This window comes from Musa acuminata, chromosome BXJ2-2, assembly GCF_036884655.1.
Source record: "Musa acuminata AAA Group cultivar baxijiao chromosome BXJ2-2, Cavendish_Baxijiao_AAA, whole genome shotgun sequence".
Taxonomy (NCBI): Eukaryota; Viridiplantae; Streptophyta; class Magnoliopsida; order Zingiberales; family Musaceae; genus Musa; species Musa acuminata.
The window spans coordinates 4,212,562-4,237,019 of NC_088339.1; positions in this window are offsets into that span (position 1 = coordinate 4,212,562).

Here is a 24,458-nt window from a genome sequence, read left to right on the forward strand (position 1 = left end):
AGTCCGTTGGAACATTGCTAGGAGATCGTCGGAAGTTTGCTGGAAGATCGCCGGAAGCTCGTTGGAAGAAACTAGACTTACAGACTTGTTTAGATTAGGAAATGTCTTAGAATTCGTAGTTAGCACATAATTGAGATTGGAATTGGGACAACCCAATTAGGGGCTAGTTGGGCCCATGTAAGAACTATGTTGGGCCTAATGAAAAGGCCTAAATAGTGCCCCAAGAGGTGACACCATTGTGGCAGTCTCCGAGACTGTGTTAGGTGATGGTACCGCCCAGACACAGCCTCCGAGAGGCTACAGGCTATGGTACCATCCAGCATAGCCTCCCAGGCGGTGGTACTTGCTAGACTTGGCAATGGTACCACCCAATGTAGTGTTAGTGTGAGACTGACACTAGCGGTAGTACTGCCCAACACAAGCGGTAGTATCGCTCGAACCTAGGAAACCAGGGATGAGATGTTTTTAGGCTCTAAATTTAAATTAAATTGAGGCCTATAAATACCCCTCTCATCCCTGGTTAAAATATATAAGCATAAAGAATTTAAAAAGAGAAAAACACTGTTGTAATCTCTCGTGAGAATCCTCCTCTTCAAAGTTCAAGTGTTAGAATAGTTTGAGAGAGGAGTGAGTGCTTGTAAGGGTTGTCTCCTAAACCCAGTAAAAGAAGAAAAGGGGTGTAAGAAGGAGGTTGATCTTCACCTATAAAGGAAGATCGATAGTGGATGCCAATGGTCTCAACGGAAGAGAAATCGGTCGAGTGGATGTAGGTCACGATGACCGAACCACTATAAAAATCTGATTTGCTTTACTTTGAGTAATTTACTTTAAACTGCAAACTACCTTCTCATTACTTGCTATGCTCCTCTTATTGCTTTCAAAGTTACATATTTCCAAAATCAGTTTTATCATACGAAACGAAGAAATTTTCATAACCGACGTGATCTGACCACTGCACTAATTCATCCCCCGCCCCTCTTAGTGTTGACTCTTTTCTTAACAATTGGTATTAGAGCTTCATTCTTCATATTTGGTTTAACACCCAAATAGAAATGACTCTTTTCTGCTTTGAAGAGGGTCACTCTCTTATTCGTCCTACCTTTTTCAATGGGATGGACTACACTTATTGGAAAACTCGAATAAGAGTTTTCTTGCTTTCATTGAATCTCGATTTATGGCACATAGTCAAATTTGGTTTTCAAAGGTCTTCTCTTCCAATGAACCATTGGAATGATATGGAGAAGAAGACTTTTTCTCTAAATGCAAAGATTATGAATGCTTTGTTTTGCGCCTTAGATAAAACTGAGTTTAATCGGGGGTCTATATGCAAAACGACTTTTGACATATGGCGTACTCTTGAAATCACACATGAAGGCACTAACAAAGTTAAAGATTCGAAAATCAACTTTTTAATGCATGATTTTAAACTTTTTCAAATGAAGCCGAGCAAAACCATTGGAGACATGTACACCCGTTTTACAAATGTCGTCAATAATTTAAAAGCACTTGGAAGAAGTTTTTTGGATTTAGAATTCGATAATAAGATTTTATGATTACTTTATAAAAATTGGGATTAAAAAATAATGGCAATACAAGAATCAAAGGACTTGAACCATTTTTCGATTGAAGAACTAATTGGTTCATTGATCACATATGAAATGACGTGCAATGCACGTGAAGAACTTGAGAACCACCTTCTAAAGAACAGGAATGATTTGGGACATAGAACAATTGAAGACCACTCAAACATAAGCTCAAGTGATGGTGAATTTGAACTTCTCATTAAATTTAAAAGGTTCATGAAACAACAATTAAAAAATAAAAACAAACTTAAAAAGAACACAAATTAGGACGAACAAGTACATCCGAAGAAGAGGAGCAAACCGATGAAGACGAAGTGGCGAACCTTGCTTTAGTTACTCTCGTTAATGAGGTAAACAACTCAAACGAAACTCCTTTAGTTTACTTTGAAATTACTCGATATTTTTCATGAGTTGTTTTTAATTTAGTTTAAGAAAATTATATAAATTTTTCTTGAAAATTATATGTTTAATAATGTAATAAAAATATAAAAAATTAGGAATCATGCTTATCCTTCTTGTAATGATCATGAAAATTACATGTTTTATGATAAAGCAATAAAACATTAGATTTAAATATAACGATAATCCTATGTATGTTTTTAAGAAGCATTAATGTGTATCATGTTGATTTTTGTATTGTTTCTCGATTTTGATTAAAGATGCTTAATGATTAATGATATCATGCCCAAAGTAATGATATATAACGGTCATGTTTAATAAGTTTATATTTCGAAATTATACTTAATTATTTTTGTGATTTATTGATCTTGATGATTTTTATGATAAATCTTGCACTTTCATTTTAAAAGATGATATATATTTTGATTTGGTATAAAAAAGACAAAGACATGCTTGTATGAAACAAACTAAAAAGAGAAAAGCTTTCTCCTTAAAAAATTTCTCTACCTTATCGACTTTTCAAAAAGAAGAGACTAATGAACCTATTTTTATGAATCTCTTGGACCATGAAAATGATTTTGATGAGTTAAATTTGAATGACTTTTTATCCAAATCTTTCACATATTCTTGAGATTTATGAATCAAAATCTTATATCTCCTATGCTTTTTTTGTCATTTACAAAAGAGAAAAATTATCCAAATGAATCATGAATGTTCTTTCGGTATTCATGAATTGATTATACATTAAAAGATTTATTATGAATCAAGATTTATTATTAATTGTTCTCCTACGATTCTACTTGTTATCTTCTTAAGAGGAGATTTTCTAAATAAATCTTGATTTTTCTTGTGAGTTCTTGGATTTATTACTTGAGATTTTTTTTGTTCAAGATCTCTTCTTTATACACCTATGATTTTTATTCTTGGTATTTTAGTTATAGAAGAGATTTACTATATGAATCATGTATTTTAGTATTCAAGTGGTCTTATCTTTCATAACATGATTTCTTTATATTTATGGCTTATATGCCTTGAAATGATTTGGGATTATGCATGCAATACTATGATTTTTTCCTTAGATAAAAATGCATGCAACACTATGATTTTTTTTAATGATGTCAAAATCAATATTTATCATTTTCTGAAATGATACTCTAGAATGATGATTTAGAATTATGCATGTAATGATGATTTTATATTTTATATATATGATGATTTGGTATTATGCATGTAATACTTCAACTTATGATAATGATGCATGCAATTATGAAAAATTATTTTGATATTCATGACTTGATTTTTCATCTTTGTTATTTATCTTTGTTATGATTTGAAAATTATTGTAAATAGAAAAAGAGATTTAAAATTATATTCTTCCCTTCTTTTTGACAATGACAAAGGGAGAGATAGCTAACTTGCTAGCTAACTTGCACAAGTCAAGAAGATCCAAAAACTTGCTTGCTCGCTTGCACATCTAAAGAGAAGATGCAAACATACTTCATGTAGCTTGCTTCATGTAAAATATTGTATCTTGCTAGCTTGTTATCTTGCATTATTTTTCAAAAATTTGCTAGCCTTCATACTTCAAAGAGAAGTAACACTTGTCAAATTGCTAGCTTGCATATTATAAAATAATATAAAATTTTGCTGGCTTGCACTTTGCAAAGAAAGCAAAAATGGAACTTCTCAAAAGAGAAGAAAGAGCTTGCTGTTGAATCTCGGATTTTGATGATGAAGTCAATTGTCATTTGTTATCTAATCTATATGTTGAGATAAGTGTGCAGGATTAACTACAATGAAAGAAAGACATGCAGTAGGAGTTGCGCCGGAGTCAAGACCTTAATCACGTTGGGAGTTCGAGAGTTCGACGGAAGTCTGGACGATCGTCGGAAGTTCTGTGGGAACAAATCCGAGAAGTCCAGGAGCTTGCCAAAGAAGCTCGTCGGAACTCGCCAAGTGGATCGTCGCAAGTCCAGGAGTTGGTCGGAAGTCCGCCGGAGCATTGCCGAAGGTTCGTCGGATGTTCGCCGGAAGTTTGCCGGAAGCTCACCGGAAGAAGCGATTGATGCATCAGAGCAAGTTGCAGTAAAGGTCTTAAGAAATATCGTAGTTAGCATGTAGATTAAGTTAGGAATGGGAGGTGATCCCATTAACTTAATCTGGGGGCAATTGGGCCCTTGATAGACCCAAATTGGGCCGAATGGATCAAACCATTCGGACCAGAATTCCTGCCAGGCAGTGGCATCGCCCAGGAGATGGTCTCCTAGGAAAGCTGGGTGGTGCAACCGCCAAGGTCAGGCGGTGGCACCGCTTGGGCTTAGTCTCCGAGCGAGACTGGGGGGTGCAACCACCCTAGTCAAGTGGTGGCACTGCCTAGGCTTAGTCTCCGAGTGAAACTAGGCGGTGCAACCGCCCCTGTCAGGCGGTGGCACTGCCCAGAGGCTCAGTCTCCGTGCTACCAGGTGGTCTTACCGCCCCAATCAGGAGGTAGTACCACCAGGACCCCGGAAATCCGGGAAATGATATTTTTGAGCTCCAAATTCAAACCAGTTTGGGGCCTATATATACCCCACCCTTTCCTGCATGAAAAGGCATCGAAAATCCAATTTTACTCTATGATTTTTAGAGCTCAAAAGTGTTGTAAAGGCTAGAAGTTCTCCTCCCTCTTTTCTTCCAAGTTTTGAGCTTTCAAGAGAGGAGAGAAATTTTGTAAGGGTTGTCTCCTAAGCCCGTCAAAAGGAGTGAAACTGTAAAAGGGTGGTTGGCCTTCGCCTATTGAAGGAAGGCCTCTAGTGGATGTCGGTGACCTCGTCGGAGGAGGAAGCCAAAAGTGGATATAGGTCAAGATTGACTAAACCACTCTAAAATTGTCATGTCCTTTAGTTTGCATTTATTCTTGCTGCTTACCTTATTGCAAACCTCCATATGTGCTTTACTTCCTCTTTACTTTTGCTGCACTCCTTTATGAACTTGCTTTCAAGTTAAGTTTCCGAAAACGGTTTTATGTCGAAAACGATTTCATCATACAAACACAGTTTTAAACGTCGAATGTTTTCCGCTACACTAATTCACCCCCCCCCCCCCTCTTAGTGCTTTAGATCCTCACAATTGGTATCAGAGCAGGGTTAACTCTCAAATGGATTAAAACCCAAGTGAGATGGCATACGCCGGAAACCAAGAGGGCCACTCTATTACACATTCACCCATGTTCAATAGGACGGACTACACCTATTGGAAGACCCGAATGAGGATCTTCCTTATTTCAATGGATTTTGAACTTTGGAATCTTGTCGAAAATGCATTTTCAAAGTCTTCTCTTCTAATGATCGATTGGAATGAATTGGAGAAGAAGACTTTCACTCTTAATGCAAAAGCTATGAATGCCTTATTTTGTGCGCTTGATAAAAATGAGTTCAATCGTGTTTCAATTTGTGAAACCGCATTTGATATTTGGCATACACTTGAAGTGACTCACAAAGGCACAAGTAGAGTGAAAGAGTTAAAAATCAATCTTTTGATATATTCTTTTGAACTTTTCCGAATGAAACCAAGCGAGACTATTGGTGACATGTACACCTGTTTCACGGATGTCGTCATTGGTCTAAAAGGACTCGGCAAAAGTTTTTCGGATTTTGAGCTCGTAAATAAGATTCTAAGATCCTTTCCTAAGAATTGGGACCCTAAAACCCTAAAGTCACTGCTATTCAAGAGATTAAAGATTTAAACAACTTCCCTCTTGAAGAACTAATCGGGTCATTAATGACCTATGAAATGACTTGCAAGGCTCATGAAGAGCAAGAAGACATCCTTTTAAAGAACAGGAAGGATATAACACTTAGAACTTTAGATGACCACTTGAGAGAAAACTCAAGTGATAAGGATTGTGACGATGACTTGGCACTTCTAACAAGGAAATTTAAAAAATTTATTAAGAGAAACAAGTTTAAAAGTGACACAAAAAATAAACTTGAATCCAAAAAGGACTAAGTTATTTGCTATGAGTGCAAAAAGCCGGGACACTACAAAAGTGATTGTCCCCAAGCCAAGAAGAGAATATCAAAGAAGAAGGCACTCAAAGCAACATGGGATGACTCGAGCGCATCCAAAGAAGAGGATTCCAATACAGAGCAAGTTGCTCATTACACCTTAATAGCCATCGGAGAAGAGGTAACAAATTTAATTGATACAGATTTATCATTTGATAAATTATTAAATGCCTTCCATGACTTATTTGATGAATGCAAATCAATTAGTAGAAAATATAAATTGCTGAAAAATAAGCATGATAGTTTTGTTAGCAATTTTGATAAATTAAAAACTGAATATCATGATAGTTTAGCTCAATGTGAAAAATGCCATGATCTAGAAATTCTCCAAAAGAAAAACTTGCTACTTAAGGACACCTTAAAGAAATTCGAGGTTTGTAGCAAGTCTTTGAACATGATCCTTGCAAACAAGGGTCACGTTCCCAAAAGAAGTGGAATCGGATTTGTAAGAAGTCCTCACCAAAATCCAACCACCTTCCTAAAAGACCCTATCTTATATGTTCAACACCAAAGCAAATGAAACTTTTGTTGCAAACATGGACATAAAACGTATCATTGTCCATTCAAGAAAATTAGTCCGAACAAACTGATTTGGGTTCCTAAAGGAACCATGATAAACTCTATGCAACATAATAAACAATATAGATCAGTTTTTTAGGCACCCAAAAGTAAATGGGTACCTAAAAATTATCCTTTCTTGTAGAGACATTCACCATCACAAGCTAGGAGTAAGAGATGGTACCTTGATAGTGGATGCTCAAGGCATATGACCAGAGATCCATCTCAATTATCTAAGCTCACTAGCATAGACGAAGGCTATGTCACCTTCGGAGACAACAACAAGGGTAAAATCATTGGCAAAGGAACTATAGGTAACAAATCCAACTTCTTTATTGAAGATGTTTTGTTAGTTGATGGTTTAAAACATAACCTCTTAAGCATTAGTCAATTATGTGATAAAGGATATATCATCAAATTCGAATCTAATGCTTGCATCATTGAAAAATCACACAAAAACACATATATGATTGCATTAAAATAGAATAACGTATACACCGTTGACATCCATAATCTTTGCAATGAAATGTGTTTCTTAGTTTTGAATGAGGATGCTTGGCTTTGGCATAGGAGATTAGGTCATGCTAGTATGAAACTAATCACTTAAATATCATCCAAAGAACTTGTATGAGGAATTCCTCATATCAAGTTCATTAAAGATAATGTGTGTGATGCTTGTCAATTACGAAAACAAATTAAGAGTAGTTTCAAATCTAAGAATCAAATAAGCACCTCTAGGCCCTTACAATTGATCCATATGGACTTGTTCGGACCAATCTCTGCATCAAGCCTAGGAGGTAGCAAATACTTCTTTGTCATTGTAGATGACTATGGTAGATACACATGGACTTATTTCTTGAAACACAAAAATGAATGCTTTAGATATTTCACCAAGTTTTGTAAACTTGTTCAAAATGAAAAGGGTTTTATGATTTCATCAATTCGAAGTGATCACGGTGGTGAATTTCAAAACCGTGATTTCCAAGAATTTTGTGAATCTAATGGATACAACCACAACTTCTCTACTCCAAGAAATCCTCAACAAAATAGAGTAGTAGAAAGAAAAAATAGAAATTTACAAGAAATGGCAAGAACCATGTTGAATGAACATAGCCTACCCAAATACTTTTGGGCCGAAGCCATAAACACTACATGCTATATTTAGAATAGAGTTCTAATAAGACCCTTACTCACCAAAACTCCCTATGAGTTGTGGAATAATAAAAAACCCAATGTTTCATATTTTAAATTTTTGGGTGTAAGTGTTTTATCTTGAATGAAAAAGATGCCTTAGGAAAATTTGATGCTAAATCTGATGAAGGAATTTTTCTTCGTTATTCTTCGGTTTCTAAAGCTTTTCGTATCTTCAATAAAAAACTTTAATTATAGAAGAATCCATTCATGTTGTTTTCAATGAGATTTCCGAAATCAAGAAAAATAATTTTGATGATGATGTTAATTCGATTCTTTGAAATTAAATGAAACCTCTTCTCCAACTAGCAACTTGGATGCATCCATTTCCGAAACATCCTTACCCAAGGATTGGAAGTATGTAGATGCTCATCCTAAGGAGCTAATCCTAGGAGACACATCTATGGGGGTTCAAACACGTTCTTCTCTTAAAAATTTTTGTGCCAATGCCGGTTTTCTCTCCCAAATTAAACCTAAATGTATTGACGAAGCCATGAAAGATGATTCATGGATTATGACAATACAAGAGGAGTTAAATCAATTTGAGAGAAATGAGGTGTGGAAGCTTGTTCCTAGGCCAAATGACCATTTAGTTATTGGTACTAAATGGGTCTTTAGAAATAAGCAAGATGAATATGGTATCATGGTTAGAAACAAGGCTAGATTAGTGGCCAAAAGTTTCAACTAAGAAGAAGGTATCGATTACGAAGAAACCTTCGCTCCTGTGGCTAGATTAGAAGCCATAAGGATGTTCCTTGCCTATGCTAGTAATAATACTTTAAAGTTGTTTCAAATGGATGTTAAAAGTGCTTTTCTTAATGGCTTTATTTTTGAAGAAGTTTATGTTGAACAACCTTCCGGATTTGAAAATAATAGCCTCCCTAATCATGTATTTAAATTAACCAAAGCTCTCTATTGTTTAAAACAAGCCCCAAGGGCTTGGTATGATAGACTAAGTACTTTTCTTATTGAAAATAATTTCACAAAAGGCAAGGTCGATACTACATTGTTTATCAAGAATTTTGAAAATAATTTTCTCATTGTTCAGATTTATGTTGATAATATTATTTTTGGTTCTATGAATGAATCCCATTGTGAATCTTTTGCTAAAACCATGAGTCTCGAATTTAAAATGAGTTTGATGGGAGAATTAACCTTTTTCTTAGGCTTACAAATTAAGCAACTAAGCAATGACATCTTTATTAGTCAAACTAAATATGCTTTAGATCTTCTGAAAAGATTTAATATGGATAGCTCAAAAGCTATTAACACTCCTATGAGCACCTCCACTAAGTTAGAAATTGATGAAAGTGGAGAAAGCTTCGATCAAAAAACTTATAGGGGTATAATAGGAAGTTTACTTTACCTCATTGCTGTTAGGATCGGAGTGACACTAAGAGGGGGGGGGGGGGGGGTGAATTAGTGCAGCAGTAAAGTACGATAAACTTTTAATGATTTAAACACTTTCGAAAATTTCGTATGATAAAAGCAACGCTTCGTTTGAAACTGTTTCAATTACGTTTTAACTTGAAGGTAAACGTAAGAAGGAGACAAAGAAGTAGAGCATCAAAGTGAAGATGGTTTGCAGTAATATAAATGACAATAAGATAAACGCAAACAGATTTATAGTGGTTCGGTCATGCGACCTACATCCACTTGCGAAGCCTTCTTCGATGAGGCTCCCAACTTCCACTAGCAAATCACTTTGAAGGGGAAGGACAAATACCCCTCTTACAACCTTTTACAAGTGGTTCACTCTCTTACAAATTTTCAAAGAGAAAGAAGGAGGTGAACACTCAAGCAATTGAAAACAAAAACTTGCTAAAGACTTTGCTAAGACTTTTATCTCAATCTCTTGCTTCTCAAAGGTTGTTATTTCAGCTGAGAATTGAGGGGTATTTATAGGCCTCAAGAGGATTCAAATTTGGGCTCCAAAATTTGAATTCTCTTTGGTTCCCGATGTTGGCGGTGCCACCGCCTGTCAGTGGCGGTGCCACCGCCGGACCTCTCGGGTGCTGGGCGGTGCCACCGCTTAGTCCAGCGGTGCCACAGCTTGGTTTTCGGGTTCTAGGCAGTGCCACCACCTAATCTGGCGGTGCCACCGCCTACACTATTTCAGCTCACTAGTTGGGCTCCAAACTTGACCCAAACCAGTCCGAGCTCGGGCCCAATTGGACCCTAATTGAGTTATAAGATTAACACCTAATCCTAACCCTAATTAATGTGCTAACTATGAATTTAAAGATATTTTCTAAGCTATTACAAAGTCCGCAAGTCAAGACTTTTTCCGGCGAACTTCCGACAGTCCTCCGACGAACTCTCGTAAACCATTCTACGAACTCCCGGCAAGCTCCTAGACTTCACAATTTGATCTTGGCGAGTTCCAATGAGCTTCTTCGTCAAGCTCCGATCTTTCTCGGCGAGCTCTGCGAACTTCCAACGAACCTTCTAGCGAGCTTCCGAAAAACCCTTCGGAAAGCTCCCTACTCATTCTCGGCTAGTTCCGGCAGCATTCCCGACGAACCTTCGGACTTTCGTCGAACTCTCGAACTCACAACAAATCCTTCGCGCTTGACTCTAACACTTTGTTTCGCTTTATGTCTTCATCGTTATCATAGTTAATCCTGCACACATAAGCCAAAACTCTACTCCGATCTAGACAATTGACATTCTGTTGCTTAGCACGTCATTGGTTGGCGCTTCGTCCGATTCTTCGGCGCATCGTCCTTTCTTGCGGCTTGTTGCCCAATCGGCGGTTGACCTCCGCAACCCCGATATCCGTGGTGCAATTCTGTTCTTGGCCCGATGCCCGATGTCTGAAGCCTTTTGCCATCCAATATCCTAACGTGATCTCCTCCGGTGCAACGTCAATTCCTCCTGCATTAACTATCTAATCCTGATCGAGTAGACTTGCATCACTCAAAATGCAGTTAAACATCTAAACACAATCAATTAGTTTCATCATCAAATTCGAGATTCAACAATCTCCCCCTTTTTGATGATGACAACTAATTGATGACTAACAGAGTTAACCTTAACTTCCCGGAGTTTAACCAAACTCCCCCTATCAATATGCCATTGATAGAACACTTAGATTATCCCAAATCCAAGTAACATTCATCACATGTTATGAAAAACATTTAAACCATCATGCAAATATATATAAATTATTTAATTCAATGCATGAAGTCATCAATATACTTCTCCCCCTATGTCATCAACAAAAAGGAGAAGTAGCTCTTGCTATTTTAAAAGATATTCAAGTTTTTGTAACATGAAGCTAGATTTTCATCACAACATATAAGCACAAAAGCAAAGTAAGATTCTTAAGTTCAATCATGGCAATTCAACACTTGCTTCTTGTGCAAGATTGCACTTTGCTTTTCTTTGCATGTTCTAACTAGCAAAAGCTTTCTCCCCTTTGTTTTTGTCGAAAAAAAGGGAAGAGTACAAGCTAGCCAGCATTTGCCTTGAGCTAGCAATCTTTCTCCCCCTATGTCATTGCCGAAAAGAAGGAGAGGAACCAATGATTTAGACTTTTACATTAATTATGAATTTGCATCAATCAATATTTCAATCATCACATGATATATACAAGACAAAAATACAAAGAAATCATGTCATGAAAGACATCAATTGTTAAACATGATATGATAATAGTCTCAAAAATTTCAATTTGCGATAGATGTAATACATTGTGATACTAAAAAATTTAATGCGATGCTTTTAAGGATATCAACCTATTTTTGATACAAAGCATGGCAAGAGCAATTTTGTTGCAAGTTTTCAAAGTTTTGCACTTTTTGCTTCTTTCGATAGGCAAGATCTTTCTTCTCTTTTTGAGAAGTGCAAGCTTGCAAGTTTTACTTCCTTAGCATGCTAGGAAGTTTACTTTCATTTTCAATGCACAAGCTAGCAAAACCTTCTCCCCCTTTATTAAAGTCAAAAAGAAAAGGAGGACTCAATGGCTAAAAATTTCAACCATTCAACAAGCTAAATATGCAAAGAATTCATGAAATATATCAATAAGGATCAATTCATGAATACCAAAGATATGATTCATGGTTCATTAAAATTCTTCTTAACAAGTTCACGATCAAGATTAATTTGAAAAGATATAGCACAAAGAGCAACTTGAAACATTCTTATCAAAATCACATTTTAAAATATTCCAAGTATCAAGAGGAATTAATTGGGTGATGAGATAAATATTTCACGAATACATGGAATTGTATAAAAAAAATCATATCATATGTGTTTCATACATTCATATCATCACATGAAGGAATATAAACAAAAATTAGTGATGATATATTACTTTATGAATACAATAAAATTCATATAGCATATCATGGTTTATTAGAATTAGTCTTCCTTTTGGTGAATAGCAAAAAGAATAGTAGGAGAGCAAGATCTCAATTCATGCACATCAAATATTCAATCATCAAAATCATGATTCATCTAGAAAATTCTCCTCTTTAAATATTCAAAGAGAGAATCATGATGAACATTCTTGGTTTACATAAAGTTTCAAAACATAATTATTAAGATCATGAATACTAAAAGACTATGAAACATTTCAACAAATCTCCTTTTAAATAGAAAACAATCTTGATTCATAAAGGTTTTCATGTTATAAATTTCAAGAGATCAAGATCGTGATTTCGATAAAAATTTATTCAAATTTAAATCATCAAAATCATTATCAAAATCCAAGAGATTCACAAGATGATACAAATGGATTCATCAAAATCAATAAGATCGAGCAAAATAATTTTCAAGAATGTTTTCCTCTTTTCGATTGTTTCAAAACATATGATTTTGTTTCATTTATGCCAAATAAAAACATGTATCATGTTTAAAACCGAAAGAGTAAGATTTATTACTAAAAAGATCAATAAGGTACTTTCATCATGGTAAAAATCAATAATCCATAAATCGTAAGATTTATCATGCATAATTTCGAGATTTATTAAGCATGATCAATATGCATGACACTAAAACATGGTTTCAAAATGTTTAATATTTTTATTACACAATTTCATCATTATGCATCATTATATATAACTTTACAATGTCATGCATAAAATCGTCAAATCATAGTATTAAAATATTAATATTTTTATTACAACTTTATGCATCATTAAGTATACAATTGTCAAGCATGACACTTCACTATTTCATATAAGCATGCCTATTTCATTTATGTCAAATAAAAAAACATACATCATTTTTTAAAGTCACTTTTATGTCAAATCAAAAAATACATCATTAAGCATGATCATTATGCATTACTTCAAATCAAACATGATTTCATTTATTTTCAAAATATTTATTATGATAGAGCATATAAGCCAAAGAAACTATTAAACATAAAGCATATTCATCAATGATGGTTTCATTGAGTATAAAGTATTTTCAACCAAAATCATTTGTTATTTGTTGTAGTCGTACATTTTTCTTTTTAGGTGAATCTATCTTTCCATGCTTAGTGTGCATACAAAAGCCGTGCATCATTTTCAAAAGCAACTTTCATCATGGTATAAATCGATAATCCATAAATCGTAAAAGATCATTATGGAAATCATCAATAATCAATAAACTATAAATTACCCAAAAATCATCATCATCATGCATAGCTTATAAAAAAATAAATTTATTAGGCATGATATCATATTTCATAAGGTATTTTTAATCAAAATCATTTTGTTTATCATAAACATATAATTTTCATGATTATTTTCAAAATTACTAGAATGATAAGCATGATTTCTAATTTTTTATTTTCATGTAATTTTTAAGAAAATTAATCCTAAACTAAATTAAAAATAACTCATGAAAAGTATTATGTAATTTCAAAATAATTCAAGAGAGTTGAGTTACTTACCTTGTAGTCGAAACTCGTCAAAGCCCAATTTGTTGTTTCACCTTTGGAAGTTTTTGATTCATCCTTGGTTGCCTTCCTCTTCTTTGGCCTCTTCCTCTGTTCAAGTTCATTATTTATTTTAGATTTTTGTTTAATAAACTTATTAAGATTTAGTGTTCGAAGTTCAAGTTCATCATTGTCCTCATCACTTGAGTCATTGCTCAAGTGGTATTCATTTGTCCGGAGTTCCAAATTATTCCTGTTCTTTAGAAGGTGATTTTGTTCATCATGTTCATCATGTGCATTATGCACCATTTCATATGTCATCAACGAACCAATTAGTTCTTCAAGTGAAAAAATATTTAAATCTTTTGTTTCTTGTATTGCGGTTATTTTAGGATCCCACCTATTTGGAAGGGATCTTAAGATCTTGCTTATGAGATCAAAATTCGAAAAAGATTTACCAAGTACTCTTAGATTATTGACGACATCCGTGAAACGGGTGTACATGTCGTCTATAGTCTCGCTTGGTTGCATTCAAAAAAGCTCAAAATTATGTAATAAAATGTTAACTTTCGAGTCTTTAACTCTACTAGTTCCCTCGTGCGTGATTTCAAGTGTTTGCTAAATATTAAAAGTCGTTTCGCACGTAGAAATCTAATTGAACTCATTTTTGTCCAAAGCTCAAAATAAGGCATTCATAGCCTTTGCGTTTAAAGAAAAATACTTCTTCTCCAAATCCGACCATTCGTTCATCGATTTAAAGGGAGAAAACCATTTTCAACGATATTCCATAAATCCAAATTAATAGAAATCAAGAAAACTCTCATTCGAGTTTTCCAATAAGTGTAGTCCAATCTATTAAACAATGGTGGACGAAAAACCGATAAGCCCTCTTGAAAGCCATGAAGAGCCATTTCTCTCGGGTGTAAATCCGAAATGAGAAATACCGGGCTTTGATACCAATTGTTAAGATCGGAGCGGCATTAAGAGGGGGGGTGAATTAGTGCAGCGGTAAAGTACGATAAACTTTTGATGATTTAAACACTTTCGGAAACTTCGTACGATAAAAACAACGTTTCATTTGAAACTGTTTCGATTGCGTTTTAACTTGAAGGGATACGTAAGAAGGAGACAAAGAAGTAGAGCATCAAAGTGAATATGGTTTGCAATAATATAAATGACAATAAGATAAATGCAAACCGATTTATAGTGGTTCGGACATGTGACCTACATCCACTTGCGAAGCCTTCTTCGATGAGGCTCCCAACTTCCACTACAAATCAATTTGAAGGGGAAGGACAAATACCCCTCTTACAACCTTTTACAAGTGGTTCACTCTCTTACAAATTTTCAAAGAGAAAGAAGGAGGTGAACACTCAAGCAATTGAAAACAAAAACTTGCTAAAGACTTTGCTAAGACTTTTATCTCAATCTCTTGCTACTCAAAGGTTGTTATCTCAACTGAGAATTGAGGGGTATTTATAGGCCTCAAGAGGATTCAAATTTGGACTCCAAAATTTGAATTCTCTTTGGTTCCCGATGCTGGCGGTGCCACCGCCGGTCAGTGGCGGTGCCATCGCCTATCAGTGTCTGACACTGACAGTGTACTTGCGGTGCCACCGCCGGACCTCTTGGGTGCTAGGCGGTGCCACCGCTCAGTCCAGCATTGCCACCGCTTGGTTCTCGGATTCTAGGCGGTGCCACCGCCTACACTATTTCAGCTCACTGGTTGAGCTCCAAACTTGGCCCAAACCAGTCCGAACTCGGGCCCAATTGGCCCCTACTTGAGTTATAAGATTAACACCTAATCCTAACCCTAATTAATGTGCTAACTATAAATTTAAAGACATTTTCTAAGCTATTACAAAGTCCGCAAGTCAAGACTTTTTCCGGCGAGCTTCCGGCAAACTTCCGACGGTCTTCCAACGAACTCTCGGAAACCATTCTACGGACTCCCGGCAAGCTCCTAGACTTCACGATTTGATCTTGGTGAGTTCCAATGAGCTTCTTCGGCAAGCTTTGATCTTTCTCGGCGAGCTCTGCGAACTTCCAACGAACCTTCCAGCGAGCTTCCGAAAAACCCCTCGGTAAGCTCCCTACTCATTCTCGGCTAGTTCCGACAGCATTCTCGATGAACCTTCGGACTTTCGTCGAACTCTCGAACTCACAACAAATCCTTCGCGCTTGACTCTGACACTTTGTTTTGCTTTTTGTCTTTATCGTTATCGTAGTTAATCCTGCACACACAAGCCAAAACTCTACTCCAATCTAGACAATTATTACAAAGCGAATTGACATTCTGTTGCCCGGCACGTCATTGGTTGGCGCTTCGTCCGATTCTTCGGCGCATTGTCCTCTCTTGCGGCTTGTTGCCCCATCGACGGTTAACCTCCGTAACCCCGATATCCTTGGCGCAATTCCGTTCTTGGCCCGATACTCGACGTTCGAAGCCTTCTGCCATCCAATATCCTAACGTGATCTCCTCTGGCGCAACGTCAATTCCTCATGCGTTAACTGTCTAATCCTGATCGAGTAGACCTGCATCACTCAAAATGCAGTTAAACATCTAAACACAATCAATTAGTTTCATCATCAAAATTTGAGATTTAACAACTGCAACTAGACCAGACATCATGTTCAGATGCAGATTTTGGTATCCATCTGGTCTAGTTAATTGCTTATGCTGATGCAGATTTTGGTATCCATCTGGTTCAGATGCAAACTAGACAACAAATCTAGGATTATGGTATCCGAAATCTGAGAATTTTTAGTTAATTACTTATGCTGATGCAGATTTTGCTGGGTGTAGACTAGATAGAAAAAGCACATCAGGAATATGTTAATTTTTGGGATATTCCCTTGTTTCCTGATCATCTACGAAACAAAACTCGGTTGCACTATCAACAACCGAAGCTGAGTATATTGCAGCTAGTGCATGCTATGCACAAGTTGTGTGGATGAAAAACACCTTAGAAGATTATAAAGTCCATCTTAAAAACATTCTCATTAAATGTGATAACACAAATGCAATATGTTTAACAAAGAATCTCATTCAACACTCAAGAACAAAACATATTGATATTAGACATCACTTTATATGAGATCATATCACTAATCATGATGTAATCATAGAGTTCATAGATACTAAGCATCAACTAGCTGATATTTTTACAAAACCACTAAGTGAAGAACAATTTGATTTCATTATAAGAGAATTAGGAATGTTAATATGTCCGAATGTATGAACTTGTTAAGATTATTTTTCAGATTTTTTAATGATCAAATCATTAATTGCCATGATGATTTTCATGTGTTTTGGATACAAAAATTTCCATGATAATAAGCATGTTTTATCATCATGATTGAATATGAAAATCTATAGCAAAACCTCATCCGAATGCATGAAAGAGATAAATATCATTTTCGGATCTTCTTGATCCTAACAATTAGATTTTCTCGATATATTATCCTCTTCCGAACTTAATAAGTATACATCATATCGAGTTTGATTCTCATCATTGATTTTTGACATATGGAATCAACTAGCAAATACATCTCTCATACACTTATCATGTGAAAAATATTTTTTGAGAAATGGATTTGATGAAATGATTCTTGCTTTTAAATTCCTTCTTATATGGATGATAGTGTTTTTACTTGCAAGGATTTGTTTCATATACATATCTTGATCCTTGTAAAAATGAAGTATGATTTAATCTCTTATCGATTTTAACTTCATTCAAAGTAAACTCACAAATAACTGGTATCACAAATAGCCTTCCTCCTTCATGCAAAAAAATAATAACAAATAAAAAGGAAGAAGTATTCAAAGCTATCTCCATGTCATGTTTTCCTTGAGATGTTTGCATAATTGGTATCCTATCACTCACTGCTGGAAAATGACATGAACCTAGTTATTGCATAATTACCGCACTTATGCTTAAAATTTGCTTATATCGTTCTCCTTTTTGTTGATGACAAAGTGGGAGAAATATATGAATTGATACTATGAGTGCCATGTTTGAATGAGAAATATATGAATTGATGCTATGAGTGCCATACTTGCACTATGTTATTGTCATATTTGAACTATGTTATTGCCATATCATGATAAGATATCAAGAACTTGCATAGCAACTTTACTTGTTGGTATCTTGCCATATGATGCTATGATTGCTAAACACTTGAAACATTTGTATTATGTTAAGATATCAAGAACTTACATCGCAGTCTTACATGTTGATATCTTAGTATATGATGAATTGCTACGATTGCTATCTTTCAAAGTTGAAATTTAAAACCTGAAAATGGGTGTCAAGCCTTGATATCATTTTCAGAGAAATACATCATGATAGGAATCATGATGGGAGTATTGATAAGGTTAAACGATCTTAACTTATCAATATGTCTCTTGAATTCAAGAATGACTTATCTCAAGTATGGCATATAGATAGGGGGAGTTAAGGTTAACTTTGTTATCAATTGATTGTCATCATCAAAAAGGGGGAGATTGTTGAATCTCGGATTTTGATGATGAAGTCAATTGTCATTTGTTATCTAATCCATATGTTGAGATAAGTGTGCAGAATTAACTATGATGAAAGAAAGACATGCAGCAGGAGTTGCGCCGGAGTCAAGACCTTGATCACGTTGGGAGTTCGAGAGTTTAACGGAAGTCCAGACAGTTGTTGGAGGTTCTGCGGGAACAAATCCGAGAAGTCCAGGAGCTTGCTAAAGAAGCTCGTCGAAACTCGCCAAGTGGATTGTTGCAAGTCCAGGAGTTGGCCAGAAGTCCGTTGGAGCATCGCCGAAGGTTTGTCGGATGTTCGCCGGAAGTTCATCGGAATAAGCGATTGATGTACCAAAGAAAATTCTAGTAAATGTCTTAAGAAATATCGTGGTTAGCATATAGATTAAGTTAGGAATGGGAGGTGATCCCATTAACTTAATCTGGGGGCAATTGGGCCCTTGATAGACCCAAATTGGGCCGAATGGATCAAACCATTCGGACCAGAATTCCTGCCAAGCGGTGGCACCGCTAGGGTCGGCGGTGGTACCGCCCAGGAGATGGTCTCCCAAGAAAGCTGGGCGGTGCAATCGCCCAGGTCAAGCGGTGGCACCGCTTGGGTTTAGTCTCCGAGCGAGACTAGGCGGTGCAACTGCCCTAGTCAGACAATGGCATTGCCTGGGCTCAATCTCCGAGAGGCTCAGTCTCCGAGCTGCTAGGTGGTTGTACCGCCCTAGTCAGAAGGTAGTACCGCCAAGACCCCAGAAATCTAGGAAGTGACATTTTTTAGCTCGAAATTCAAACCAGTTTGGGGCCTATATATACCCCACCCTTTCCTGCAAGAAAGGGCACCGAAAATCCAATCTTACTCTATGATTTTTAGAGCTCAAAAGTGTTGTAAAGGCTAGAAGTTATCCTCTCTCTTTTCTTCTAAGTTTTGAGCTTTCAAGAGAGGAGAGAAATTCTATAAGAGTTGTCTCCTAAGCCCGTCAAAAGGTGTGAAACTGTAAAAGGGTGGTTGGCCTTCGCCTATTGAAGGAAGGCCTCTAGTGGATGTCGGTGACCTCATCGGAGGAGGAAGCCAAAAGTGGATGTAGGTCAAGATTGATTGAACCACTCTAAAATTGTGGTGCTCTCTGGTTTGCATTTATTCTTGCTGCTTACCTTACTGCAAACCTCCATATGTGCTTTACTTCCTCTTTACTTTTGCTGCACTCCTTTACGAACTCGCTTTCAAGTTAAGTTTCTGAAAACGGTTTTACGTCGGAAATGATTTCATCGTACAAATGCAGTTTTAAACGTCAAAAGTTTTCCATTGCACTAATTCACCCCCCGCCCTCCCCCTCTTAGTGCTCTTGATCCTCACACTTGCTATCTTGAACATCACTAGCTTGCCTATCTCAAGAAGCAAAACTAGCAACTTGCACATTGCAAAAGGAAGAAAAAATAGCTAGCTTACATGTCCTAAAAGTTTTGAAAAAATTTTGCTAGCTTGCATGATGATAAAACTAGAGATTTATGATGCAATGTATTGAACTTGTATCTCAAACAAATGAAAGTTACAATTTCTCTTTTTTGTTGATGACAAAAGGGGAGAAGTATGATCATCTTATGCATGTTGTAAATATTCATGATGAAATTTGTAATGACTCAAATTCAGCTTGAATTCAAGGCTCTATCAATATGGTATATTAATAGGGGAGTTAAGGTTAACTTCGTCATCAATTAGTTATCATCATCAAAAAGGGGGAGATTATTGAATCTCGTATTTTGATATGATGAAACCAATTGATAATTGTTTATGATTTGATCTATGTTTTTAGTGATGTAGGATACTTCAATCAGGATGAGACAATTAAAGCAGGAAGATTCATGTTGGGCCGGTGGAACATGGTAGAAGATTGGACGTCGAGCCGGAGGATCGGTCAACGTATCGTTAAAAGAATTCAGGCCATGGATTCGGGCATCGGGCCAAGAAGAGCAGATATTGCATTAAGGATATCAAAGTTGTAGAGTCAATTGACCGATTGGGCAATAGGCTACAAAAGAGAACGATGCACCGAAGAATCAGACAAAGCGTCGATGGACCAATGACATGCCGGACAACATGATTTAAGCTTAGTAATAATTGTCTAGATCAAAGTATATTTTACATGTGCAGGATTAACTATGATAGCAAGGCATGAAGCAAAATGAAGTCCAAGAGTCAAGGACGCAATTTCATTGGGAGTTTGAGAGTTCATCGGAAGTCTAGACGTTCGTCGGAAGTTCTGTAGGAACCAGTTGAGAAGTCCAGGAGCTTGCTAGAAGAAGCTCATTGAAACTCGCCAAGAAGATCGTCGTGATGTCCAGGAGCTTGCCAGAAGTCCGTTGGAACATTACCAGGAGATCATCGGAAGTTCGCCGAGAGCTCATTGGAAGAAACTAGACTTACGGACTTGTTAAGCTTAGGAAATGTCTTAGAATTCATAGTTAGTACATAATTCGGATTGGAATTGGGCCAACCCAATTAGGGGCCAGTTGGGCCCATGTAAGAACTGTGTTGGGCTCAATAAAAAGGCCCAAATAGTGCCCCAAGAGGTGACACCGTCATGGCACAATCTCCGAGACTCCCAAGCGGTGGTACTACCTAGTGCAGTATCAGTGTCAGACTGACACTAGTGGTGGTACCGCCCAGCACAAGCGGTGGTACCGCCCAAACCTAGGAAAGCTAGGATGAGATGTTTTTAGGCTCCAAGTTTAAATCAACTTGAGGCTTATAAATACCCCTCTCATCCCTAGTTAAAATATACAAGCACAGAGAATTTTAAAAGGGAAAAACGCTATTGTAACTCTTGTAAGAATCCTCCTCTTCAAAGTTCTAAGTATTAGAATAGTCTGAGAGAAGAGTGAGTGCTTATATGGGTTGTCTCCTAAACCCGGTAAAAGGAGAAGAGGGGTGTAAGAAGGAGGTTGATCTTTGCCTATAAAGGAAGATCGATAATTGATGCCGGTGGCCTCGACGGAAGAGGAATCAGCGGAGTAGTTGTAGGTCACGATGACCGAATCACTATAAAAACATGGTTTGCTTTACTTTAAGTAATTTACTTTAAACTACAAACTACCTTCTCATTACTTGCTATGCTCCTTTTATTATTTTCAAAATTAAGCATTTCCTAAATTGGTTTTATCATATGAAACAAAGAAATTTCCATAACCGACGTGATTTGACCGCTGCACTAATTCACCCCCCTCTACCCCCCCCCCCCTCTTTGTGCCGACTCTTTTCCTAACAATATGTCTGTCTTTCAGTGTAGTAATCATTGCAAGAAACTCTTGGCCTTGTATAACTAATTTTATCTTTGAGCATTTGCTATTATATATTAAAATCCATCCATCAGCGATCTTTACTTCGAATTTGTCACGGCCTTCAATGTGGTAAGCTAATCGGGCTGCAACTTTCCTGTCTATAAAATTATTAGTACTACTCGTATTAATCAAAATAGTGATAAGCTGATGCTTCAAAGTTCCTCTGATTTTCATAGTTTGTGGGTTAGCGTAGCCAGCCAATGCATGCACTATATGTGTGATGATTTCAATATCTTTATCAATTTTCACACCTTCATGCTCGGAGTCCAACTCTTATGCTTCCGGTTCCTCTCAATTGGCTCAATCATCAAAAGTTGCCCTTATTTACATAGTGCTCCATACTCCACTTTTCATCATAGTACAAACCTCTTGCTAATCTTTTCTTGAGTTCTTCTTATGTTAGTCTTCGGGTGTCAACGTTTTGGTTGGGAATAGATGAGAAAGGTGGGTTGCTGATCATCTGATTATTGACACTTCTGTTTCCATGATTTTCCTACTAATTTTTTTCTCATGTAGATGTGCGAATAAGATCGCAGCTATCATAGCATAGGGTTGACGAGCCTTAACTTCACATCGGATCTCTGGAATAAGCCCTTTAATAAATATACCCAGAAGTTATCGTTCCGACCAATCTCTAGCTTGATTTAATAATCTTTCAAACCTACTCTAATATTCTAATATTGTAAAAGTCTGACAAATTTTGGTAAGCTATCCATCAACATTCTCATATTTAGATGGGCCAAAGCGAATAAGAAGCCCTCTTTTGAACTGCTCCCATGAAGGAACTACGTGGCAAATTTTATACCAATCGTACCATTGGATTGCATCTCTATCAAGTTGGATTGAGGCTACTTCTACCTTGGATTCTTTTGGGGTTCTATGAAAACGAAAAAAATTTTCCGCCCTAGAGATCCAACTAGTCGAATCTCCATCTTCCAATCTCGAAAATTCCACCTTCATGTGTGAGTAGTTTGTGTCACAATCTTGGGGCCATTTTCTTATATTTCTAGATCTGTACAACGTAGAATTTGAGCCCCTATCTTGAAATTTTCTGAAGATCTCTAGTAGGCTCTTTTTGAAATCATTAAGTGTTTCTTATTGCCGGTTCTCAATTCGGATTTCCAATGCTTCCATTTGTTCTTTCACTGAATTATCGATGATCATTGCGTAAGACTGAAAATCTGTAATCTCAACTCCTATTTCTAGTGTCGAGAATAGGGCATCAATCACTACCCTATTCGGTGCTGCTATTGTGATGCAGTCAGTGGCAGCACTATGGGAATGAAGGGTTGCTGCGAGAATGCGGGGATGTAGCTGAGGTCGCTGCATGGGAGGCAGTAATGCTTATTGCGGTCACTGTGTGGAGGGATCGCTACCCTGAGAGCTGGGATGCAACGATGGTGGTGCGGCTAGGGGCAGTGCCGCCAAGGGCTCGCCGTTGTGGTGGATGCAATGGCATGGATGGAAGGCAGCATTGCTCTGTCTCTATCGCACTGTGGAAGGAGGCGTTGGTGACATTGAGGGATCACGTTTGGTTGAGTAAATGACAATGGCTGTGGTGGTCATGGTTACCTTGTTTTGACTACCATGAGGAGGGATGGTCGAGCGACTACGACTGCGACCCAAGGGGAGGCTGCGATGGTGGCGCGGTTGGGGCAGCGTCGCCGATGGTAGAAGCGACAAGGCTGCGAAGTAGTGGTCATGGCCCTTCTCGCTTGAGTGAGATGGGGCAGTGAGGAGGTGAAGGTCACTGGCTGAGGAGCAGCGGCAACAGTGGTCGAGCTGTCAGGAAGCAGTGGCAGCGATGGAGAAGGAGTTGGCTTATAGCGATGGTGGGGAAGAAGGAAAGCAGGGGTGCGGCGAGCTGAAGCATGGGTGCGGGCTATCGAGAAGCAAGGGTGGCGGTGCTGGAGAGGGGAAGGTTGGTGGTCGGGGAGCAGCAGCGGTGGTGGTTGAGCAGTAGGAAGCAGCGGTAGTGGTGGAGAAGGAGGCAGTGAGGGTCGCGACAAGGATCGACGAGGAGCTGCGGCAATAAAGGGAGCTCTGTTTCTGTCACACCGTAGAAGGAAAGGTTGTTGCTAGGGTTGAGAGGTAGTAATGGCAGTGCAGTTGGGAGCAAGGTCATCAAGGGCGAGGAGCAGCAAAGGGGTGCCAAGGCTAGGTGCTACTAGGGGTGGTCCGTTGGCCGAAAAATAGCAGGGTGGCCCTTTCTCGGTTGCCATGTTTTGGTCACCGCGAGGAGGGGAGGTCAAGTGGCTGCGATTGTGACCCAAGGGGAGGTGGGCGGCGATGGAGAAGGAGGCAGTGATGGTGGCATAGTTGGGAGCAGCATCACCAACGATCGTCGAGGAGGGGAGGTCGAGCGGCTGCGGCTGCGACCCAAGGGGAGGCGGTCGGTGGTAGAGAAGGAGGCAGCGGTGGTGGCGCAGTTGGGAGCAGTGAAGGGCGACGGTGGACTCTGGCCAAGAAGCAGGGCGGAGCAGTCGCTAGCCGGAGAGCAGTGACGGCGGGTGGGCTGGCCGAAAGCAGGGGGTGCAAGTGTGCGTGGCTGTGGCTTCTTCTTCCTCTCTTCATTTCCTCCTTTTTTTTTTATAGCTATGGCAACACTGCAACAAGAACGCTAAGGATCATTGCTTTGATACCAAATGATAAGACCCTAAAGTCTTATTGTCAAAGAAAGAAGAGAAAAGGGATTGATCACTTCAAGGCGATCGGCCTCCTTGATCGCTTTGAGGCGATCAACCTCCTAGGATTTTATCCATAGACTAGAATAATATTTCAATGATTGATTGATTCCTTATCGAAAAGAAAGGGTTACATCACTATTTATATAGTTTCACCTAGGATCCACTAGGACTTGGACTCTTAACAATAAATAAATATTAAATAAACTTCTATCTAACTCTAACTAAACTAAACAGACTCAATAAATATTATTTAAAAGCTCATAAAATAAA